We start from the raw sequence: 25807 nt of genomic DNA, 5'->3' as shown, positions 1-25807 counted from the left end.
TCAATCATCATATAGTCTTCTATGATTGCTAGTACTCAAAGCATATTCTTAGAACAAATGGCATCCATCAAATACAGATAAAGATAGGGGCTTAATGTTTCGCCTCCCAACTCATTTATCATAGAGATAATTGGCAACAATAATAATTCATGGTCAAATACATTTGACTTGTCATGTGTTCCTAGATCTTTCCCCACCACATGATGCTTGCCAACTCGAGAATAGTTGAGGTTGAAATGAGAATGCATACTACAGACTTTTGCATAAAAGTAAATAATAAAGAGCAAAAGATAGACCCTTCGCAGAGGGAAGCAGAGGTTGATATGCGCTTTTTATTTGGATGCCCAGGCTCTTAATGCAAAGGAACGTCATGTTATATTGCCCCTCATGATAGCAATCTTTATTATGTAGTCCGTCGCTTTTATTACTTTGCCATCACAAGTTCGTACAACGCTCAATTTTCCCTTACAATAAAAGATCGTCAAACATATTTAGGAGGAAATTTTTATTGCTTTATGCACCGATGACAACTTACTTGAAGGATCTTATTCAATCCATAGGTAGGTATGGTGGACATTCATGGCAAGAAATTGGGTTTAAGGATTTTTGGATGCACAAGTAGTATCTCTACTTAATACAAATTTTTGGCTAGCAAAAGATCCTAGGCAAACAGCACACATTGGAGGATCCATGACAATATAACTTCTATGCAAATATACACAACCATGACACATTACGTTGTATTCCTTGTTCAACTTGAACTTATTTGCTCAAGTTTGAAAATAATTAAGGGGTATTCACAATCATAGAAGATGTCCAAGATAATATATTTGTATGTGAAAGTTCTCTTCCTTATACTAATCATTCATGAATTGCTTGTATGACCAATATTGTGATTGTCAAGCTTCAAAAGATTTCACTTTCTAAACCTAATGTGAAACTACTACTAGGCATAATATGAACATATAATTTCCACTTCATGATATTCAATTCATTCAACAATTTACTCATAGTATATAAGTGAAGCACAAGAGTAAAAGACAAACTACTCAAAAAGATATAAGTGAAGATCAAGCGAGTAGTTAAGTAAATGGGTAGCTAATTGATGACTCTCTCTTATTTAAAACTTTCATATCTAAGTATTTTGTTAAAACATCAAGCAAAACAAAACAAAATGACATTCCAAGAGAAGCACACCTTATGTGAAGAAGCAAAAACTTAGGCTCAACCGGTAGTAACCGATTATTGTTGAAGAAGAAAGGTGGGATGCCTACCGGGGCATCCCCAAGCTTATATGCTTCAGACTTGTTGAAAAATTAATTTGTGATGCCTTGGGAATCCCCAAGCTTGAGCTTTTGTGTCTCCTTAATTCCTTTTATATCACGGTTTTCCTAAATCTTAAAACTTCATCCACACAAAACTCAACAAGAACTCGTGAGATAAGTTAGTATAAATCAATGCAATAACCTTATCATTATATACTATAGAGAATACCTAAAATTATTATTTAAAATTGCATACTAAATTCCTCTGCATATTTAATACTCCTATCCTCAAATAGAATCATTAAACAGGCAAACATATACAAACATAACGACAATCTACCCAAACATGATAGTCTATAAAGGATGCAAAAAGATTCATAGTTCTATAAATCCAAAAATTCTAAAAAAATACCACACTGTATAAAATTTGTTTTAGATTATTGTGTCAAAATTTCAAGATTTTATCATGTTCTGAATTTCCAGAATAATTCAAACAATGATAGAGAACCTTTTGTTTTTAAACAACAACATATAGACTTGTAAAATAAGCATGGTAAAGGCTATACTTGACATTTTTATTGAAATAAAAGACGGAAAACATTATTATAAATAACAGAAAGCAAATCCTAACAAAATAAAATGACGCTCCAAGAAAAAAACATATCATGTGACGAATGAAAATATAGCTCCAAGTGAGGTTACCGATAATGTTGAAGACAAAAGAGGGGGTGCCTTCCGGGGCATCCCCAAGCTTAGTTGCTTGGATCTTACTTGAATATTACCTTTGGGGTGTCTTGGGTATCCCCAAGCATAGGTTCTTGTCACTCCTTATTCTCCTCATATCGATATATCACCCAAAACTTGAAAACTTCAATCACACAAAATTTAATAGAACTTCATGAGATAGGTTAGTATGATAAAGAGCAAACCATTCACTTTGGTACTGTCAAAGACAAGATAAATATTTGTTCTCACACAATGCATACTATAAATATCTGGACAACCACCATACTTCTGCTACTCCAAAAATTCTGAAAAATTAGGACAACGTGGGAAATTTGTATATAAATCATATGTAAAAGATTCAAGAATTTATCACGTTCCAGCGGAGCAGATCAATTCTGTTATTGGGCGCAAAAGTTTCTGTTTTTCCATAGAATCAAATCAACTATCATCCACACTATCCCAAAGGCTTTACTTGGCACTTTATTGAAAGAAAAGCTATAAAACATGATTGATACAGTAGCTTAATCATGTGATCTAGGGATGAAAACGGCGCGGAAATAGACGGAACTGGTTGCTATCATATTTGTTTTCATATTTTTTATAGAAGCGGAAGCGAATACAGAAACCCCGGAAACGAATATGGAAACAGATACTATCGGAAACAAAGATGGAGCGAATACAAAGTGGACACGGAAACAAAACTGTGTATTAACCAGCACTTAAATCCCCTTGAATCATAGAGAAATACAGACAAAAAACAAACAAATTGATGGAATTCTTAACATGTCTACAAATTAATATGGTTGTGTCGGTAACATAGGGTAGTATTGTAGTAGTACATGACAATTCCGTATATAGTCTAGCTGAGTATGTGTGTGGTAGTAAAAGTTGGTACTCAAATGATACATTCTGCTCATTCTAATCATTGTGTCATTGTGTGTTGTTTGGTAGTTGGCTACAAAGTAGCCATGAGGCTATAGTAGAAACAGAAGTTCCATATTAATAGAAACAGAAAGTTCTGTTTCCACGTGTGTTCCACCGGAAAACACCATTCCGTTTTTGTTTCCGTTTCCGCATAAAAAATTCCATTTCCATTTCCATTTTGCAAATTTCCATTCCCGTTTTCATATTTCCTCTCCATTTCCATTTTTCCTCCAGAAAAGCGGAAACTTTCCACTCCATTTTCATCCCTAATGTGTTCACAAAAATAGTAGGTAAATGTGTCGGGTTCTCTCCTAACAAGCGCTTTTCTTTAATGCCTTTTAGCTAGACATGATGATTTCAATGATGGTTGCATAAAAGATATGAATTGAAACATGCAAGAGAGCATCATGAAACACATGAAAAGCACATTTAAGCCTAAACCACTTCCCATGCATAGGGATTTTGTGATCAAATAATTCATGAGAACAAGAATCAACTAGCATAGGAATGTAAAACAAGCATAACTTCAAGATTTTCAACACATAGGAAACTTGATATTATGGAGATATGTAGAACCTTATGGTCCTCCCTCATAGTAATTTTTAGTAGCATCATGAATGAATTCAACAATATAACTATCAAATAAAGCATTATTTTCATGATCCACAAGCATAGAAATTTTACTACTCTCCACATAAGCAAATTTGTTCTCATGAATAGTAGTGGGAGCAAACAAACCAAAATAGCTATTATGAGATACTTGATTTACATAATCAATTTGAACATGACAAGTTTCATGGATATCATTACTCTTTATAGCATACATGTCATCACAATAATCATCATAGATAGCAACTTTTTTATCATAGTCAATTGAAACCTCTTCCAAAATAGTGGATTCATCACTAAATAAAGTCATGACCTCTCCAAATCCACTTTCATAATTATTACAATAAGATTCAACACCCTGCAAAATAGTGGGGTCATTACCTTGAGTTGACACTCTTCCTAACCCACTTTAATCAATATAATCATCATAAACAGGAGGCATGCTTTCATAAATTGGAGGCATGCTTTCATCATAAGAAATTTTCTCATCAAAACTTGGGGGACTAAAAATATCATCTGTATCAAACATAGCATCCCCAAGCTTATGGCTTTGCATATCATTAACATATTGGATATTCAAATAATTCATACTAGCAACATTGCAATCATGATTATCATTCAAGGATTTTATGCCAAACATTTTATAGAAATATTCTTCTATCAATTGAGCACAATTTTCCTTTCCATCATTTTCACGAAAGACATTAAAAAGATGAATAATATGATGCAACCTCAATTCCATTTTTTTGTAGTTTCCTCTTTATAAACCAAACTAGTGATAAAACAAGAAACTAAAAGATTCAATTGCAAGATGTAAAGATATACCTTCAAGCACTCACCTCCCCGACAACGTCACCAGAAAAGAGCTTGATGTCTACTACACAACTTGTTCTTGTAGACTCGTGTTGGGCCTCCAAGAGTAGAGTTGTGTAGGACAGTAGCAATTTCCCCTCAAGTGGATAACCTAAGGTTTATCAATCCATGGGAGGCGTACAATGAAGATGGTCTCTCTCAAACAACCCTACAACCAAATAACAAAAAGTCTCTTGTGTCCACAACACACCAAATACAATGGTAATTTGTATAGGTGCACTAGTTCGGCGAAGAGATGGTAATAAAAGCATAGTATTGATAGTAGATATTGATTTTTCTAATAGGAACGATAAAAAACAGCAAGGTAGCAATTGGTAAAATATAGCACAAACGGTATTTCAATGCTTGAAAATGAGGCATAGGGTCCGTACTTTCACTAGTGCAATCTCTCAACAATGCTAATATAATTGGATCATATAACCATACCTAAACGTGCGATGAAGAATCATTCCAAAGTTATTATCTAGCGGAGAACATAACAAGAGATTGTTTCTAGCTATTCTTTCCAATCGATCTATCCAAGAGTTCGTACTAAAATAATACCAAGTTAACCTTTCCGATCAATCTGTCAAAAGTTCATACTAAAATAACACCAAGTCATTCTTTCTGATTGATCTATCAAGAGTTCGTACTAACATAAAACCAAAACCAATTCAGATTCATAATACTAAATCTAACACAAAGAACCTCAAAGGGTGCCCCAAGATTTCTACCGGAGAAGCAAAGATGAGAACATGCATCAACCCCTATGCATATATTACCCCAATGTCACCTCGGGAATCCACAACTTGAGTGCCAAAATGCACATCAAGTGAATCAATATGATACCCCATTGTCACCATGGCTCAATCCATAAAAGTATTCAATCTGATAATAACGAAATCCCAAAGGGAAAACTCAATTCACAACATGATAGAAAGGGGAAAACACCATATGATCCAACTATATTAACAAAGCCCATGATACATCAAGATCGTGACATCTCAAGAACACGAGAGAGAGAGAGAGAGATTAAACACATAGCTACTGGTACAAACCCACAACCCCGAGTGTGGACTACTCCCTCCTCATCATGGTGGGCACCGGGATGATGAAGATGGCCACCGATGATGATTTCCCCCTCCGGCAGGGTGCCCGAACGGGGTCTAGATTGGTTTTTCGTGGCTACAGAGGCTTGCGGCGGTGGAACTTTTTATCTAGGGTTATTTCTGATGGTTTCTCTATTTATAGGGTTTTTAAGCGTTGGAATCACGTGAAGATGGGTCTCGAGGTGACCACAATCCACCGGGGCAAGCCAGGCCCCTCTAGAGCGCCCATGTGGGTTTTGCCCACCTCGTGGCTCTTCTGGCCCTCCCACAAAGATTCTAGTGCCTCGTTTGTTCCAAAAAAATCATCACAAAGTTTTGTTGCATTTGGAGAACTTTTATTTCTGCACAAAAGACAACACCACGGTAGTTCTGCTAAAAACAGCATCAGTCCGGGTTAGTTCCATCCAAATCATACCAAAACCATATAAAATTATTGTAAACATGGCATGAATACTTCGTAAATAATAGGTACCTTGGAGAAGCATCACTTAGGGACTTTCCGCTCCTTATTCCTTCATCCATCGTGATCTCACCCAAAACTTTAAAACTTCAGCACACAAAACTCAACAAAAACCTCATGAGATCCGTTAGTATAATAAGCAAATCATAAACTTTAGGTACTGTTATGAACCCAATCATATTTAATTATTGCATAATACCTAATGTAATCTAACTTCTCCATGACTTATACCCACCCCCCTGATATAATCCATAGCATCATTAAAACAAGCAAACTATGCAACAAAAACATAATCTATCTAAAAGAGGACATTCTATAATGATCTGAACAAACAATGTACTTATGTAACTCCAAATAAATCCGAAAAACTTGGACAACGTGGGCAATTTGTATATCAATCATGTGTAAAAATTTCAGAATGTTATCACGTTTCCGTGAATTATAGTAATTCTAGCACTCGGCGCAAATGTTTTTTGTTTCTTCACAGAATAAAGTCAACTATCAACCAAATCATCCCAAAGGCTTCACTTGTCACAAACACTAATTAAAACATAATAACACAATCATTACCGAAGGAATAATTGTGTGAACACACCAAAAATATAAATAATAACTATTGGGTTGTCTCCCAACAAGCTCTTGATTTATAGCCATTAGGTAGGCTTTGAGATCTCAATGATGCTCTCATGAAAGGCAAGGATTGAAGCACAAAGAGAGCTTCATAATACATGTGACAAACACATTTAAGTATAACATACTTCCTATGCATAGGCATTTTATAAGGGGATAATTGCATTTTTACCCCTAGTTGGTTCCTACCCACGGGTTTTGCCCTTACTTTTCGAGCTTGCTTAGTTTTTCACTTACTTTTTCCATCGTGGTGCCTCGAATGCCCTTTGACCCTTTGACCAAAACTTTGAAAATTCATAACTAATTCATATTAACTTAGAAAAATGCAAATAAGATATCAAAGTGTTCAGATAAACATTAACTTTATGTGCATATCATTTGCATTCAAGACAAAAGGACCTTTTAAACTACCTGAGGTAACTAACGTTATTAACATTATTAAAAATAAAAATGTATAAACAATATTTTTTTCCATGAATAAAAATTACATGCAAATGTAGGTGATGTTTTCGGAACATCCATATATCTTATTTGCATTTTTCTGAGTTCGTATCATCTTGTTATGAATGTTCTAACGACTTTGACCATTATTTTGAAACTTCATAACAAGTTGATATGAACTCAGAAAAATGCAAATAAGATATCAGGATGTTCAGAAAACATCACCTACATTTGCATGTAATTTTTATTCATGAAAGAAAATATTTTTATACCTTTTTATATTAAAAAATGTTAATTACATTAATTACCACAGGTAGTTTAAAGGGTCCTTTCATCCAGAATGCAAATGATATGCACATAAAGTTAATGTTTATCTGAACATTTTGATATCTTATTTACATTTTTCCGAGTTCATATGAATTACTTATAAATTTTCAAAGTTTTGGTCAAACGGTCAAAGGGCATTCGAGGGACCTCGATGGAAAAAGTAAGGGCAAAACTGAGCAAGCTCGAAAAGCAAGGGCAAAACCCGTGGGTAGGAACCAACTAGGGGTAAAAATGCAATTGTCCCTTTTGGCATGATCATGATTGGAGGTGAGGTTTCATGATCATGATCAGCATGACAACCCAAAGAAAGGAACCGATAGCGGGATTAATTTCTTTGGAAGATGTTTCATATCTCTCTGCGTACCTTTGTTTATAAAACCGTATGGCCGGATTGCCTTGTTTTCCATCAATCTTTGCCCTTATAACAGCTTCATAAAGTAGGACAAACACTCCCCGACTTCTGGCCGAGGAGGTTGAAGCCGATGGTCGGTCAACAAAGTTTTGTACAATGCTGATCCGAGCATTAATGATGTAAATTACTTGGATACATAGAATCATTACACATAATTTGTGATTTTACTCTAGATATCGATCCTTAATTCGGCCACCCGTTCCCACATTAAGGCTAGGGGGCTACTAGCCTTCAGGCTTATTATTCACTAATATTAAAAGGGGCGTATCAATCCCCTGATTAGGTGTTGCCACCCGACCAGTGTCTCGGGGGCTACTGCATTGCCTATTCAGTGCAGAAAATTCAAAGTGCTCAATGTTCGGTTGGACCGAACTATGGGCAAACGCGTCTTCGGACAACAATAAGTACCATCTGGGACTTATCCGACATCAAGCTAATATATCACGGCGACTTCTCAAAACCCTCTCTCAAGGACCCGTCCGTCGATCACTATTACCTCTAATATATTACACTCCATTTCTATTCCTATGTATGCTGCCAAGCTAGGAGTTGATCCTCAGGCCGATTTCACGACCTGAGTCTCAGAAGCTACTAGGATCAACGGTTTCATATTTTCCTTCAGGTGCATCTCGGATTTAGGCCGACAGACACCTTGAGGGCTACTGGCCATACATCTCTTCAGCAAATAAATTTATACGCATCAGAAATAAAATCCACAAACAATCAGCCCATGACCGAGGTGCTGAGCCACCTCGGAAGCAGTTCGGCATATAGCTCGAATGCAAGTGGCTGGCTCCTTAGAGGGCATTTCCGGCATTACGCTCGGCTAAAACTTTTTTAAGACTAAGGTAATCTATGACACCTCGGATACAGTCCAGCGTTGGAGCTTGGATACATTCCGGCGTTGAAGCTCGAAAGCGGTCCGGCGTTGGTGCTCGGCTGCAAAAGATACCTCGAATGAAGTCCGGCGTTGGAGCTCGGACGCGAGAGGACACCGCTGCACGAGAAACACTTCAAACCCGAGGTGGGCGTAAAAATAACAAGGCATTGATAATGGCCAATAACTTAAAGGGGCTCCTCAGGATACCCGACGTGTAAACTCTTTGGATTTACTTCGGCGATCCTCAAGATCAAAGATAAGAAGATTTGTTGAACCAGTTTTCAAGACCGACGACCAAAGATGAAAAACAGTTCAGAAGAATCGAGGAGCGTCCCCAACTTGAAGACCGGTTCAGGGGGCAACTGACGGTGTCCTGGACTATGGGGTACTCACCATGTCGTCTCCTGACCAGGTGGACCGGGCCAAGGACCCCCATGGCGGTTCACTCATGGGCCACTTCGGGTAGCCCATGCCGCACACGAGGAAGATTCCACAAGACTTGATGATCAAGACAAGGACTCCTCTCCACCAACATATTCGACTAGGACTCTTGTTATCCTAGGCCTCCGGTACATTATATAAGCCGAGGCCAGACTAGCTGCTAGATTATTATGACATTATTCACCATACCCTCAGGTTTTAGACCACAACATATGATCTCGAGGTAGATAAACTCTGTACTTGATACTCCATCAATATAAACAAGAGCATGACGTAGGGTTTTACCTCCATCAAGAGGGACCGAACCTGGGTAAAACATTGTCTCCTTCTTTCCTGTTACCATTGATTCGAGAATCCACAGCTCAGGACCCCCTACCCCGAGATCTGCCAGTTTTGACACCGACAACGACCAAGGCCAGGCGGGTGCAGTGTGCCAGTTTCCTCTTTGGTGCTAAGGAAGCAAGCACAGGCGTAGAGTCCCAAGGAATCAGCCAAAGGTTTCCATTCTGGTGCACCAAGACCAAGACTGCCATGTGTAACGCCCCGAGACCGATGTGCCAGGTGCCGTCCAGTTATTCGCTGTTGTTGCCTTGTCATTGCTTGCGTGTAATGCATCGCATAACATGTCATCATGTGCATTTCATTTGCATACGTGTTCGTCTCATGCATCCGAGCATTTTCCCTGTTGTCAGTTTTGCATTCCGGCGCTTCGTTCTCCTCCGGTGGTCATTTCTACCTTCTTCTCATGTGTGGGGATTAAACATTTCCGGATTGGACCGAGACTTGTCATGCGGCCTTGGTTTACTACCGGTAGACCGCCTGTCAAGTTTCGTACCATTTGGACTTCGTTTGATGCGCCAACGGTTAACCGAGGGACCGAAAAGGCCTCGTGTGTCTTGCAGCCCAACACCCCTCCAATTTGGCCCAAAACCCACCAAAACCCTCTCCATCATCTAGAGCGTTCGATCACGATCGCGTGGCCCAAAACCGCACCTCATTTGGACTCTCCTAGCTCCCTCTACCTATAAATATGTGTCTCCCTCCGAAATTCTCGCGCAGACGAAACCCTAATCCTTTCCCTCGCGCCGCCGGACGCGTCCACGCGCCGCCCGGACATGTCCGCTCTGCCGGCCAGCTCACCTCCACCAATCAGAGGATGCCACCTCAGCTCTGCCGCCGACTCCAGCGAATCCGCCGCCGCCATGTGTCGCCCGCGCCCCCTCTCTCTCCTCACACGCCCGCCGCGGCCCGCAGAACCCGGATCGGGCCCACGCGGGCCCAGAGCCGCCGCCGCCCGCGCGCCAGGCGCCCCAGCTCGCCGGACCTCTCCGCCGCCGCCTCTCTCTTGCCGGGGTTCGCCGGGACCTCGCCGGAACTCCTCGGCGTCCGCGCCCGCCGCCATGCACGCGCGCCACCGCGCCTCACCATCGCCGGAACTGTCGTCCGCCGCCGTGCCAAGCTTCTCCAGCCAGCGCGCCGAAGCCGGCCGGCTCCCGCGCCACGAGGCCGCCGCCCGCCCCGCCGGCGCCCTGCTCCTTCGCCGCCATCGCCGCTCCCCGCGCTGGCGTACGTCGCTGGAGCTCGCCGGTTTTCCTCGCCGGAGCCCATCCTGGCCGGATCTGCTCCGGTGGATGAGATCCACCGGGAGTTGGACCAAACGCCGCGCGCCCTCGTCCCCGAGATTTCCATGTTTCATATGCCCATGTTCATCATGTCGTGACTCCGCATCCGTAGATCCGTTTCATGCATGTAGCATATCAAAATGTCCGTCTCAAAGAGCACATCATTTCATCTCATTGCATCATTTTCATTTGAGTTCATCTTGATGCCCGAAATGCTGTTAGAAGAGTGCTATTTGAGTTAATTGTCAGATCTGCTGCACCAAATAGCTATTTGTCATTTTTGCCATGATTAATGTGTGCATGATATGCCCCTGAGCTCTACATGTGTTTTGTTATATGTTTTGCCATCTATCCAAAGGTGCAACCCATGTATTTTCGTGATGAGTAGCACAAGCTTGCAAAGTGGAGCATTCGTTAATGCTGATTTCAGGGACTTAGCATTTCCACTAAGTCCTGGGACTGTTTATCTCATATTGCCATATGTTCATGTTGTTTCCTAGTGATCCGTGCCTCTTTTGAGGATGATCAGTAAGGATGATTTGTTAATCTTGTACTGCTCTATCCATCCATGTCTTTGTTTGCAATTATGGAGCACCCTAGCTTGAGTCAATCGAGCTCTACTTTTGCTATTTCATGAATCTGGGCAGATTGTCTACTTGTTAGCGATTTTGCCGATGATGTTGTAGTTAATCCGTGCATGCTATGTTTTTGTTCTTGCCATGTCTAGCTTGTATTTTGTGTATTCTTGATGGGTGTATGCTTAGATTGTCATGACTTGCTCTGTAGTGAGTGCATCGAGCTCGTAAACATGCCTACTTGATATCTGATTTGCATGCTCCAGTTTTTCACTAAGTCTGTGAACTGATTATGTTTTTGCTATGTTCACATGCTTGCAATTGTATTTTCTGATCCCTTTTGGTTCAAGGTCACTAAGGGACTTTTGTTAAGCTCTTTGAGTATCTCCATGCCATGCTTTACTTTGCCATGTTCAGGTCCTATAGCATATAGTTTTCATGCTCCAAAGGGTGCTACCTGATCTGAAATTCCAGGCTTGTGTTAATTTCACTAAGTCTGAAACCTGTTTACCAATTGCACGTTTGCCATGCTTGTTTGAACCTGTTAATGTATGAATTGGCCGTAGCTCAGTGTTCATCTTTTGTTAGGCATCATGAACGGATCCCTGCCATGTATTTTGTTGCCATGTTTGAGTGATGTAGCATGTTTGTCTTGTTGCATTTAGATGGCTACTTGCTGATAATCGCAGACCGGTGTTATATTTGAATTGCTTGCCGTTTCCAAACCGTAACTCCGATTCCGGTGATCTTTATATCGTTTTCAAGCAATTTCATCTCACATTTCCAAGTTGAGGCCAAGTTCCATCTTTCCTTCGCAAATCATGCATATGCACCGCATACCGCATCCCGCATATCATACCATGTTCATGTGTTGGTTGTTTACTATGTTGTGTGCTTCTTTCCGGTGTTTGCTTCTTCGGGTTGGTTCCGGCAACGTCGCGTTTGTGAGGACCCGTTCGTCTACGTCCGTTTGTCTTCTTCATGGACTCGTTCTTCTTCCTTGCGGGATTTCAGGCAAGATGATCATACCCTCGAAATCACTACTATCTTTGCTTTGCTAGTTGCTCGCTCTTTTGCTATGCCTATGCTGTGATACCTACCACTTGCTTATCATGCCTCCCATATTGTTGAACCAATCCTCTAACCCACCTTGTCCTAGCAAACCGTTGTTTGGCTATGTTACCGCTTTGCTCAGCCCCTCTTATAGCGTTGTTAGTTGCAGGTGAAGATTGAAGTTTTTTCCTTGTTGGAACATGGAGATGTTGTTCCTTGTTGGAACATGTTTACTTGTTGGGATATCACAATATATCTTATTTAATTAATGCATCTATATACTTGGTAAAGGGTGGAAGGCTCGGCCTTATGCCTGGTGTTTTGTTCCACTCTTACCGCCCTAGTTTCCGTCATATCGGTGTTATGTTCCCGGATTTTGCGTTCCTCACGCGGTTGGGTTATAATGGGAACCCCTTGACAGTTCGCTTTGAATAAAACTCCTCCAGCAAGGCCCAACCGTGGTTTTACCATTCGCCACCTAGCCTTTTTCCCTTGGGAGTCGCACATCCCGAGGGTCATCTTATTTTAACCCCCCCGGGCCAGTGCTTGTCTAAGTGTTGGTCCAACCCAGAGCACCGTGCGGGGCCGTCCCTTGGTAACTTGGGTTACGTTGGCTCCCGTACGCTTAGCTTATCCGGTGTGCCCTGAGAATGAGATATGTGCAGCTCCTATCGGGATGTCGGCGCATCGGGTGGTCTTGCTCACAGATACTTCCAAAACCAGCTTGCAGGTGCCGAGGTTACCATGTAGATGGCGCTGCCAACCCCAGGAGGAGCTCGATGGAGATCTTGTCCTTTGTGTTGTTTCGTTCTAGTTGAGTAGTAGAGCCTAGTTGGGGTCGATTGGGGACCTTTGTCGCATTTGGGGTTCTTCTTTTATTTTGGTTCCGTAGTCGGACCTTGATTGTATTTGGATGTTGTAATGCTTTATTCATGTATTGTGTGAAGTGGCGATTGTAAGCCAACTATGTATCTCTTTCCCTTATGTATTACATGAGTTGTGTGAAGATTACCTCTCTTGCGACATTGCTTTCAATGCGGTTATGCCTCTAAGTCGTGCTTTGACACGTGGGAGATATACCCGCATCGAGGGCGTTACACCAGGACAGCAGGACGGAGGTCATCGCCGAGGCCACCACAGCGTCACGACCAGAGGCTTTTGCAGGCGAAGACTACTTTTGTCAGGATAGCATGTACTAGTTGTCTCCCTACAAATTTGGCCGTTGTGGGATCCCTTCCCACCTCCATTTGGGAAGAGGACCAAGGCCCCTATGTAGGACTTAGCCACCACCATAGAGGGGGACGGATCATTCAGATCATCCTCACACCCACCAGCTCATTGAGCTCAAGAACACTCCTCCTCCTCCTAAGGTTGTTCTCCCACTGTACTAGTTCATCCTCGACCCCTCGAGGAAAATCCACCACAAAGCATGAGTAGGGATTTACACCACAAGGTGGCCTGAACCTGGGTAAACTATTGTGTCTCTTTTCCATTCAGTCCGTCGGGCTAGGCTGTAAGATTAGCGAGTAGCCATACTGGGGAGGACGAGTTCTTCGCACGCACCCCAGAGTTCGAACCTCTCAAGGGTCTGCGGAACCCGAAATCTGACATTTGGCGCTCCAGGTAGGGGTGCGTCGGAGCCTCTCTTCCGCCGGTTGACCCGCCACCTCTCCACCGCTTCCATGGCTGACGCGCGTCGAGCTCGTGCTGAACGTCGGGCCACTCTTGTTGCCCACGTCGCTCAGACGGCGCCGGGGGGTGACGGCTGTCCTCGCCGTCCCTCGTCTCCAGTGGCAAACGCCGCTACCGGCCCGGCGGGGCACGAGCAACAAGCTTCTTCGCTGCACCCCTCCGTGCGGCGTCATGGGCGCACCGCCACCCCGTCGCTGACTCCGGTTGGTTCGCCGTCCCATGCTCGTCACGGGCCGGTGGACGCGTAGTCTGTGTTGCTCATAGAGGGCGAGCTCTTGCGCTATCGCCTTGTCGACGACCTCTACAAAGACTGGTTGTACAGCATCGTCGAGCTTGTCAGCGCCGCTGGGGGCTCTCCTGCACTATCTCTCTCATTGCCTCGCCCACCGCCTTCTGTGGGTGATGTAGCCCACAGTGCACCTCCTCCACCTCCCCGTCAAGACATCGCAGTCAGTCCAAGGTGTAAGGCCCCGCGGCGTGACCCGTCGCGCAGGGCGCCGACGCGTGAAGAAGAAAGCTGTCAGGTGGTCCAGCAGCCGCAAGAAGATGCTCGTGCACTCCCAACACCACCACGTCAAGACCGTGCGCTGCCTACGGAGGTGGCGCGGGAGCGCCAGGATCAGGCTCCACCTCCACGATGGGCTCCTGGGACCACAGAGGGTTGCCGCGCCTTTGCTCCGAAGTTACATAGCATCGTCTGGCTGGGGAAGTTCAAGCCCGACCAGCCTCCATGCGATGATGTCACCCCTGACCCTGTTGAGTTCCTGTAGCTCTACGAGCTGAGCATTGAGGAAGCCAACAGTGACGAGAAGGTTATGGCAAACTGGTTTCCCATTGCCCTCATGGATGGCGCGCGCTCATGGATCCTGAACCTTCCCGCGGTATCGATCTCCTCCTGGGACGAAATGCGAGAGCGTTTCGTTGCCAACTTCTAGGGCACCCACGACCAGCCGCCGGCAACGAGTGACCTGCAGCGCATCAAGCAGCAGTCAGGGGAGACCTTGCAGAAGTACATCCAGCGCTTCAACAGTGTTCGCCTCAAGATTCCCAAGGTGTTGGACGAGACCATCATCTCGGCATTAACTGACGGCGTCCGCGATGTCAAGATGAAGGAGTATCTCGCCATACACGATGACCTGTGCATGGCTCTGGAGATGATCAACATGGAGACCAAGTGTGCGAGAGCTGAGGAGGGGCACCTCTCCCTTCTCGAGCCCCCTGAAGCTGAACCAGAAGACAAGAAGACCAAGGCCAAGGACATGAAGTGCAAGGGGGCAGCCGTGCTCGCGGCCGAACCAGAGATGAAGCGCGGTTTTGATCACCCAGAGCCATCCAAGGGCAGCCGCCTGTTCTGCGTCTTCCACAACGTGCACAACCACAACACCAACGACTGTCAGGAGCTCCGGGCCATCCGCGATGGGTGCCTCGGTCATCACCCCGAGCACAACGATCGAGGGTATGGTCGCGGAGGAGGCCGAAGTGGAGACACTGGGACGGCCGCAACCCCCGCCAAGAGTGGCGTGATCAGCCTCGTGAGGAACGCTGGCAGGGCCAGCCTCGCGAGGGCCCCTGGAGGGACCAGCCTCATGAGGACCGTCCTCAGGGCAACGCTGGCCTCCCTTCGCTGCCACCACCACCAAGAAGGAACGACGATCACCACCAAGATGAGGGGGTTGGGGGCTTCCAGGAGCCTCGTGCCACCGCATGCATCCTGGGAAGTGCTCAGGCCCCTGCCTCTCATCGCATCTTCAAGCAGTTTGCTCGTGAGGTGAACGCGGCCCTTCCCAAGCTCGAGGCTACGCATCCGCTTAGGTTGTCCAAGTGCACCATCACCTTCAGCTCGTCCGACCAGCTCAAGTGTGCGGCAACTGTTGGCGCTCTCCTGATTCTTTGCTCACCAACCATCAGCAACATCCTCATCACCAAGACTCTCATCAATGGCGGTGCGGGGCTCAACAATCTTTCCATCGAGACATTCGACCGAATCCAGGCGCCCTATGACCAGCTACAACCCACCAAGCCCTTCTCAGGAGTGACCGACGGCTCCACCACCCTGATAGGGCATATCCACCTCCCTGTCACCTTCGGCACCGCGACAACTACCGCATCGAGCTCATTGACTTCGACGTCACTCACATTCGCCTTCCGTACAATGCCATCCTTGGCTACCCGACCCTGGCCAAGTTCATGGCAGTCACCCACCATGGATACAACGTCCTCAAGATGCCAGGGAGCCGCGACATCATCACGGTTGCCTTCAAGGAGAAGGACATGATGTGCTCTCTCGAGCACGCCAACCTGTTGGGGAACGTAGCAGAATTTTAAAATTTTCCCGATACAATACCGATTACCCCCGAAACTTTCCCGATGGCCAAAACTTGACTTCCTATATATAAATCTTCACCTCCGGACCATTCCGGAACTCCTCGTGACATCCGGGATCTCATCCGGGACTCCGAACAACTTTTGGGTTACCGTATACTAATATCTCAACAAACCTAGCGTCACCGAACCTTAAGTGTGTAGACCCTACGGGTTCGGGAGACACGCAGACATGACCGAGACGACTCTCTGGTCAACAACCAACAGCGGGATCTGGATACCCATGTTGGCTCCCACATGCTCCTCGATGATCTCATCGGATGAACCACGATGTCGAGGATTCAATCAATCCTGTATACAATTCCCTTTGTCAATCGGTATGTTACTTGCCCGAGACTCGATCGTCGGTATCCCAATACCTCGTTCCATCTCGTTACCGGCAAGTCACTTTACTCGTACCGTAATGCATGATCCCGTGATCAACCACTTGGTCACATTGAGCTCATTATGATGATGCATTACCGAGTGGGCCCAGAGATACCTCTCCGGCATACGGAGTGACAAATCCCAGTCTGGATTCGTGCCAACCCAACAGACACTTTCGGAGATACCCGCAGTGCACCTTTATAGTCACCCAGTTACGTTGTGATATTTGGCACACCCAAAGCACTCCTACGGTGTCTGGGAGTTGCACAATCTCATGGTCTAAGGAGATGATACTTGACATTCGGAAATGCTATAGCAAACAAACTACACGATCTTTGAGCTATGCTTAGGATTGGGTCTTGTCCATCACATCATTCTCCTAATGATGTGATCCCGTTATCAATGACATCTAATGTCCATAGTCAGGAAACCATGACTATCTTTTGATCAACGAGCTAGTCAACTAGAGGCTCACTAGGGACGTGTTCTGGTCTATGTATTCACACATGTATTACGATTTCCGGATAACACAATTATAGCATGAACAATAGACAATTACCATGAATAAGGAAATATAATAATAACCATTTTATTATTACCTCTAGGGCATATTTCCAATAGTCTCCCACTTGCACTAGAGTCAATAATCTAGTTACATTGTGATGAATCAAACACCCATAGAGTTCTGGTGTTGATCATGTTTTGCTCTAGGGAGAGGTTTAGTCAACGGATCTGCTACATTCAGGTCCGTATGTACTTTACAAATATCTATGTTTCCATTTTGAACACTTTCACGAATGGAGTTGAAGCGACGCTTGATATGCCTGGTCTTCCTGTGAAACCTGGGCTCCTTGGCAAGGGCAATAGCTCCAGTGTTGTCACAGAAGAGAGTCATCGGGCCCGACGCATTGGGAATGACTCCTAGGTCGGTAATGAACTCCTTCACCCAGATTGCTTCTTGTGCTGCCTCCGAGGCTGCCATGTACTCTGCTTCACATGTAGATCCCGCCACAAAGCTTTGCTTGCAATTGCACCAGCTTACTGCCCCACCATTCAAAATATACATGTATCCAGTTTGTGACTTAGAGTCATCCAGATCTGTGTCGAAGCTAGCATCGACGTAACCCTTTACGACGAGCTCTTCGTCACCTCCATAAATGAGAAACATATCCTTAGTCCTCTTCAGATACTTCAGGATATTCTTGACCGTTGTCCGGTGTTCCATGCCGGGATTACTTTGGTACCTTCCTACCAAGCTTACGGCACGGTTTACATCAGGTCTGGTACACAACATAGGATACATGATAGACCGTATGGCCGAGGCATAGGGGACGACACTCATCTTTTCTCTATCTTCTGTCGTGGTCGGGCATTGAGCCGTGCTCAATCTCGTACCTTGCAATACAGGCAAGAACCCCTTCTTTGACTGATCCATATTGAACTTCTTCAATATCTTGTCAAGGTACGTACTCTGTGAAAGACCAATGAGGCGTCTCGATCTATCTCTATAGATCTTGATGCCTAATATGTAAGCAGCTTCTCCAAGATACTTCATTGAAAAACACTTGTTCAAGTAGGCCTTTATGCTTTCCAAGAATTCTATATCATTTCCCATCAATAGTATGTCATCCACATACAATATGAGAAATGCTACAGAGCTCCCACTCACTTTCTTGTAAATGTAGGCTTCTCCATAAGTCTGCGTAAACCAAAACGCTTTGATCATCTCATCAAAACGAATGTTCCAACACCGAGATGCTTGCACCAGCCCATAGATCGAGCGTTGGAGCTTGCACACCTTGTCAGCATTCTTAGGATCGACAAAACCTTCCGACTGCATCATATACAATTCTTACTTAAGGAAACCATTAAGGGATGCCGTTTTGACGTCCATTTGCCATATCTCATAATCATAGAATGCGGCAATTGCTAACATGATTCGGACAGACTTCTTCTTCGCTACGGGTGAGAAAGTCTCATCGTAGTCAAAACCTTGAACTTGTCGATAACCCTTAGCGACAAGCCGAGCTTTATAGATGGTTACATTACCATCCGCATCTGTCTTCTTCTTAAAGATCCATTTGTTTTCTATGGCTCGCCGATTATCGGGCAAGTCAGTCAAAGTCCATACTTCGTTTTCATACATGGATCCTATCTCGGATTTCATGGCTTCCAGCCATTTGTCTGAATCTGGGCCCGCCATCGCTTCTTCATAGTTCGAGAGTTCACCGTTGTCTAACAACATGATTTCCAAGACAGGGTTGCCGTACCACTCTGGTGCCGAACGTGTCCTTGTGGACCTACGAAGTTCAGTAGCAACTTGATCTGAAGTTTCATGATCATCATCATTAACTTCCTCTCTAGTCGGTGCAGGCACCTCAGGAACATTTTCCTGAGTTGCGCCACTTTCCGGTTCAAGAGGTAATACTTCATCAAGTTCTACTTTCCTCCCACTTACTTCTTTCGAGAGAAACTCTTTCTCTAGAAAGGATCCATTCTTGGCAACAAAGATCTTGCCTTCGGATCTGAGGTAGAAGGTATACCCAATAGTTTCTTTAGGGTATCCTATGAAGACACATTTTTCCGATTTGGGTTTGAGCTTTTCAGGTTGAAGTTTCTTGACATAAGCATCGCATCCCCAAACTTTTAGAAATGACGGCTTAGGTTTCTTACCAAACCATAATTCATACGGTGTCGTCTCAATGGATTTCGATGGAGCCCTATTTAAAGTGAATGCGGCAGTCTCTAAAGCATAGCCCCAAAATGATAGTGGTAAATCGGTAAGAGACATCATAGATCGCACCATATCCAATAGAGTGCAATTACGACATTCGGACACACCATTACGCTGAGGTGTTCCAGGCGGCGTGAGTTGTGAAACTATTCCACATTTCCTTAAGTGTGTGCCAAATTCATGACTCAAGTATTCTCCCCCACGATCTGATCGCAAGAACTTGATTTTTCTGTCACGTTAATTCTCAACCTCACTCTAAGATTCCTTGAACTTTTCAAAGGTCTCAGACTTGTGTTTCATTAAGTAGACATACCCATATCTTCTCAAGTCATCAGTGAGGGTGAGAACATAACGATAGCCACCGCGAGCCTCAACACTCATTGGACCGCACACATCAGTATGTATGATTTCCAATAAGTTGGTTTCTCGCTCCATTGTTCCTGAGAACGGAGTCTTGGTCATTTTACCCATGAGGCATGGTTCACACGTGTCAAATGATTCGTAATCAAGAGACTCCAAAAGTCCATCTGCATGGAGCTTCTTCATGCGTTTGACACCTATGTGACCAAGGCGGCAGTGCCACAAGTATGTGGGACTATCATTATCAACCTTACATCTTTTGGTATTCACACTATGAATATGTGTAACATTACGCTCGAGATTCATTAAGAATAAACCATTCACCAGCGGGGCATGACCATAAAACATATCTCTCATATAAATAGAACAACCATTATTCTCGGATTTAAATGAGTAGCCATCTAGAATTAAACGAGATCCTGATACAATGTTCATGCTCAAAGCTGGCACTAAATAACAATTATTGAGGTTTAAAACTAATCCCGTAGGTAAATGTAGAGGTAGCGTGCCGACGGCGATCACATCAACCTTGGAACCATTCCCGACGCGCATCGTCACCTCGTCCTTCGCCAGTCTCCGCTTATTCCGCAGCTCCTGCTTTGAGTTATAAATGTGAGCAACCGCACCAGTATCAAATACCCAGGAGCTACTACGAGTACTGGTAAGGCACACATCAATTACATGTATATCACATATACCTTTAGTGTTGCCGGCCTTCTTGTCCGCTAAGTATTTGGGGCAGTTCCTCTTCAAGTGACCACTTCCCTTGCAATAAAAACACTCAGTCTCGGGCTTGGGTCCATTCTTTGGCTTCTTCCCGGTAGCTTGCTTACCGGGCGCGACAACCCCTTTGCTGTCCTTCTTGAAGTTCTTCTTACCCTTGTCTTTCTTAAACTTAGTGGTTTTATTAACCATCAACACTTGATGTTCCTTTTTGATCTCCACCTCCACTGATTTCAGCATTGAATATACCTCAGGAATGGTCTTTTCCATCCCCTGCATATTGAAGTTCATCACAAAGCTCTTGTAGCTCGGTGGAAGCGACTGAAGGATTCTGTCAATGACCGCGTCATCCGAGAGATTAACACCCAGCTGAGTCAAGCGGTTATGCAACCCAGACATTTTGAGTATGTGCTCACTAATAGAACTATTTTCCGCCATCTTACAACTGAAGAACTTGTCGGAGACTTCATATCTCTCGACTCGGGCATGATCTTGGAAAACCATTTTCAGCTCTTCGAACATCTCATATGCTCTGTGTTGCTCAAAATGCTTTTGGAGCCCCGGTTCTAAGCTGTAAAGCATGCCGCACTGAACGAGGGAGTAATCATCAACACGTGACTGCCAAGCGTTCATAACCTCTTGGTTCTCTAGGATGGGTGCGTCACCTAGCGGTGCTTCTAGGACATAATCTTTCTTGGCAGCTATGAGGATGATTCTCAGGTTCCGGACCCAGTCCGTATAGTTGCTGCCATCATCTTTCAGCTTGGTTTTCTCTAGGAATGCGTTGAAGTTGAGGACAACGTGGGCCATTTGATATACAAGACATATTGTAAAGATTTTAGACTAAGTTCATGATAATTAAGTTCGTCTAATCAAATTATTCAATGAACTCCCACTCAAATAGACATCCCTCTAGTCATCTAAGTGAAACATGATCCGAGTCAACTAGGGCGTGTTCGATCATCACGTGAGACGGACTAGTCAACATCGGTGAACATCTTCATGTTGATCGTATCTTCTATACGACTCATGCTCGACCTTTCGGTCTTCCGTGTTCCGAGGCCATGTCTGTACATGCTAGGCTCGTCAAGTCAACCTAAGTGTATTGCTTGTGTAAATCTGGCTTACACCCATTGTATGCGAACGTTAGAATCTATCACACCCGATCATCACGTGGTGCTTCAAAACAACGAACCTTCATAATGGTGCACAGTTAGGGGGAACACTTTCTTGAAATTATTACGAGGGATCATCTTATTTAAGCTACCGTCGTTCTAAGAAAATAAGATGTAAAACATGATAAACATCACATGCAATCAAATAGTGACATGATATGGCCAATATCATTTGCTCCTTTTGATCTCCATCTTCGGGGCTCCATGATCATCGTTGTCACCGGCATGACACCATGATCTCCATCATCGTGTCTTCTTGAAGTTGTCTCGTCATCTATTACTTCTACTACTATGGCTAATGCTTTAGCAATAAAGTAAAGTAATTACATGACGTTTATGTTGACACGCAGGTCATAAATAAATTAAGACAACTCCTATGGCTCCTGCCGGTTGTCATACTCATCGACATGCAAGTCGTGATTCCTATTACAATAACATGATCAATCTCATATATCACATATATCATTCATCACATCCTTTTGGCCATATCACATCACACGGCACATGCTACAAAAACAAGTTAGACGTCCTCTAATTGTTGTTGCAAGTTTTTATGTGGCTGCTATAGGTTTCTAGCAAGAACATTTCTTACCTACGCCAAAACCACAACGTGACATGCCAATTTCTATTTACCCTTCATAAGGACCCTTTTCATCGAATCCGGTCCGACTAAAGTGGGAGAGACAGACACCCGCTAGCCACCTTATGCAACCAGTGCATGTCAGTCGGTGGAACTAGTCTCACGTAATCGTATGTGTAAGGTCGGTCCGGGCCGCTTCATCCCACGATGCCGCCGAATCAAGATAAGACTAGTAACGACAAGTAAATTGACATTATCGATGCCCACAACTGCTTTGTGTTCTACTCATGCATAGAAACTACGCATAGACCTAGCTCATGATGCCACTGTTGGGGAACGTAGCAGAATTTTAAAATTTTCTACGCATCACCAAGATCAATCTATGGAGTCATCTAGCAACGAGGGAGAGGGGAGTGCATCTACATACCCTTGTAGATCGCGAGCGGAAGCGTTCAAGAGAACGGGGTTGATGGAGTCGTACTCGTCGTGATCCAAATCACCGATGACCTAGCGCCGAACGGACGGCACCTCCGCGTTCAACACACGTACGGTTGGGAAGACGTCTCCTCCAACTTGATCCAGCAAGGGGGAAGGAGAGGTTGATGGAGATCCAGTAGCATGACGGTGTGGTGGTGGAAGCAACAGCGATCTCGGCAGGGCTTCGCCAAGCTTAGCGAGAGGGAGAGGTGTCACGGGAGGGAGAGGGAGGCGCCAGGGGCTAGGGTGCGGCTGCCCTCCCTCCCCCCACTATATATAGGACCCCTAGGGGGCTCCGGCCCTAGGAGATGGAATCTCCAAGGGGGGCGGCGGCCAAGGGGGTGGCTTGCCCCCCAAGCCAAGTGGGGCGCCCCCCACCCCTAGGGTTTCCAACCCTAGGCGCAGAGGGAGGCCCAAGGGGGGCACACCAGCCCATTACGGGCTGGTTCCCCTCCCACTTCAGCCCATGGGGACCTCCGGGATAGGTGGCCCCACCCGGTGGACCCCCGGGACCCTTTCGGTGGTCCCGGTACAATACCGATTACCCCCGAAACTTTCCCGATGGCCGAAACTTGACTTCCTATATATAAATCTTCACCTCCGGACCATTCCGGAACTCCTCATGATGTCCGGGATCTCATCCGAGACTCCAAACAACTTTCGGGTTACCGTATACTAATATCTCAACAACCCTAGCGTCACCGAACCTTAAGTGTGTAGAACCTACGGGTTCGGGAGACACGCAGACATGACCGAGACGACTCTCCGGTCAACAACCAACAGCGGGATCTGGATACCCATGTTGGCTCCCACATGCTCCTCGATGATCTCATTGGATGAACCACGATGTCGAGGATTCAATCAATCCTGTATACAATTCCCTTTGTCAATCGGTACGTTACTTGCCCGATACTCGATCGTCGGTATCCCAATACCTCGTTCAATCTCGTTACCGGCAAGTCACTTTACTCATACCGTAATGCATGATCCCGTGATCAACCACTTGGTCACATTGAGCTCATTATGATGATGCATTACCGAGTGGGCCAAGAGATACCTCTCCGTCATATGGAGTGACAAATCTCAGTCTTGATTCGTGCCAACCCAACAGACACTTTCAGAGATACCCGTAGTGCACCTTTATAGTCACCCAGTTACGTTGTGATGTTTGGCACACCCAAAGCACTCCTACGGTATCCGGGAGTTGCACAATCTCATGATCTAAGGAGATGATACTTGACATTCGGAAAAGCTATAGCAAACGAACCACACGATCTTTGAGCTATGCTTAGGATTGGGTCTTGTCCATCACATCATTCTCCTAATGATGTGATCCCGTTATCAATGACATCTAATGTCCATAGTCAGGATACCATGACTATCTTTTGATCAACGAGCTAGTCAACTAGAGGCTCACTAGGGACGTGTTGTGGTCTATGTATTCACACATGTATTACGATTTTCGGATAACACAATTATAGCATGAACAATAGACAATTATCATGAACAAGGAAATATAATAATAAACATTTTATTATTGCCTCTAGGGCATACTTCCAACACTACCAGGCTGCGGCAGTCGAGAATCCATACGATGAAGGCACTGTCTACCCTCCTGAGGCTGTCCCCAAGAAGAAGAAGCAGCTGCTCCGCCAAGAACCTCATGAGAGCGTGGTGCCCAGTGGCACCACCTCAGGACCAGCGCCTACAACCGGGGCGCCTCCCTCTCTCACATAGGAAGGTACACCCGGCGCCCCTCTTAGGCTGGGCTCGGGGGCTCTCCTCTGGAGGGCCTCTGACCTAGCCAACGTCACGAGGGAGGTGCTTGGGCACCATGTGGAGGCGTGCTTCAGCGCGCGCTTCCGCTAGGTAGGCACAAGGCATGGGGATCCAGGTGCTTAGGAATTCATCACCAAGGCAACCGAGGAGCTTCAAGTGGCGAGAGCTATACGCGGTGACCGCCGCCCACCACCCGGTGCAGCTCCTTGTACCGGCAAGGATAGCGAGCTACGCGTCTGCATCAACATCCCGGGGCTCAACAGGGCCGCATCTCAGGAGCGCTTCTGGCCATCACACGTTGGCCGGTGTGAGGGCCCCCCTCACAGCTACGTTCGCATGCCTTTCGGCTTGCTGAGCAGGGTTGTCGGGCATCAGCATCACTGCGGAGCATCATGGCGGCTCAGGAGGCGAGGCACCAGGCGATCCCGACGGAGATGGCGACGGATCCTCACGAGCTCCCGGGGCCCTCAGAGCCTCCCGAGGTTTAGGGCCTGGGCGGCTCATGAGGAGTGACTTCTGTAGCACGCGCCTTCACTTCTCCAACATCTCTTCGGCAATGGTGCCAGGTGACATCTTGTTGGTTTGTTCAGTTTGGGGTGCCCCTCGGGCTGCATTATCCCCAAGCCGCGTGGGTCCGTCCCTGCGGCATGTATCATTTTGCATCTATCAGAACTAGCTCTACCCTATCCATGAGTTCATTTATGATATGTATGTCCAGTGCTTCATCACCATGAATGGTGTACGCCCTTGCAAGACCACCCACGACCTCCTCATGATTAAGGACTGTCACGGCGTCTCCACTCGGGTCCGTCCCTGCAGCGTCGCTAAACCCAAGTGGCTGAGGTCTAGCTCGCCGGCTAGCTCCCGTGCACATCACCTCCCATGGTCATTGGTGCCTTGTTCTCGCATGAGCTAATCGGGGGCGGGTAAGTTAGGGTGCGCGACCCAGTGCCTCGCCATCGTGGGAGCGGCGCGTCGGTTGTCTTTCTTTAGGACATTCACATGAGAAGAATGGGCATAGCGTATGTGCTCGGGTCCGTCCCTGCAGTGTCAACAAACCCAACGGTTGAACTCTATCTCACGGGCCAGCCCCGTTCACGTCACCTCCTGGGGTCGTTGGTGTTTTGGCCTTCTCATGCGATAACCTCAGGAGATTCTTTTGCCACAAGTCGCCTAACCATCTCGCAGGGCTATCACAAGTGTTCTGAATCAA

This window comes from Triticum aestivum, chromosome 5A (assembly GCF_018294505.1).
Source record: "Triticum aestivum cultivar Chinese Spring chromosome 5A, IWGSC CS RefSeq v2.1, whole genome shotgun sequence".
In the NCBI taxonomy this organism is placed as follows: domain Eukaryota; kingdom Viridiplantae; phylum Streptophyta; class Magnoliopsida; order Poales; family Poaceae; genus Triticum; species Triticum aestivum.
This window is presented reverse-complemented; position numbering follows the sequence as displayed.